Here is a 691-nt window from a genome sequence, read left to right on the forward strand (position 1 = left end):
CGGACTAAAATCTAAGTATTTCCCCCGAACCATTGTGAGATAGTTCTTTGGATTCGGGTTCATACTTTGATCATGGTTCCTAGTGATCCATGCATTGGCATAGAACTCTTGAACCATCAATATTCCAACTTGTTGCATGGGGTTGGTTATGACTTCCCACCCTCTTCTTTGAATTTCAAGTCGGATTTCCGGATACTCATTCTTTTTGAGCTTGAAAGGGACCTCGGGGATCACCTTCTTCTTTGCCACAACATCATAGAAGTGGTCTTGATGGCTCTTGGAGATGAATCTCTCCTTCTCCCATGACTCGGAGGTGGAAGCTTTTGTCTTCCCTTTCCCTTTTCTTGAGGATACTCCGGCCTTAGGTGCCATTGATGGTGATGGAAAAAACAAAAAGCTTAGGCTTTTACCACACCAAACTTAAAATTTTGCTCGCCCTCGAGCAAGAAAGAAAAGAAGAATAGAAGAAGAAGAAGAAGAGAATAGAGTAGAGAGAAGGAGAAGAAGGTTCGGCTAGGTGGGAGAATATGGGGTTTGTGTTGTGTGAAAATGAAGAAGAAAGGAAAGGTATTTATAGGAGAGGGAGGGTGGGAGTTCGGCCATTTTGGGTGGGAAAGGGTGGGAAATTGAATTTGAATTTTATGAAGGTAGGTGGGGTGTATGGGGAAGAGGAGGTTGATGTAAATGGTGC

This window comes from Arachis duranensis, chromosome 4 (genome assembly GCF_000817695.3).
Source record: "Arachis duranensis cultivar V14167 chromosome 4, aradu.V14167.gnm2.J7QH, whole genome shotgun sequence".
In the NCBI taxonomy this organism is placed as follows: Eukaryota; Viridiplantae; Streptophyta; class Magnoliopsida; order Fabales; family Fabaceae; genus Arachis; species Arachis duranensis.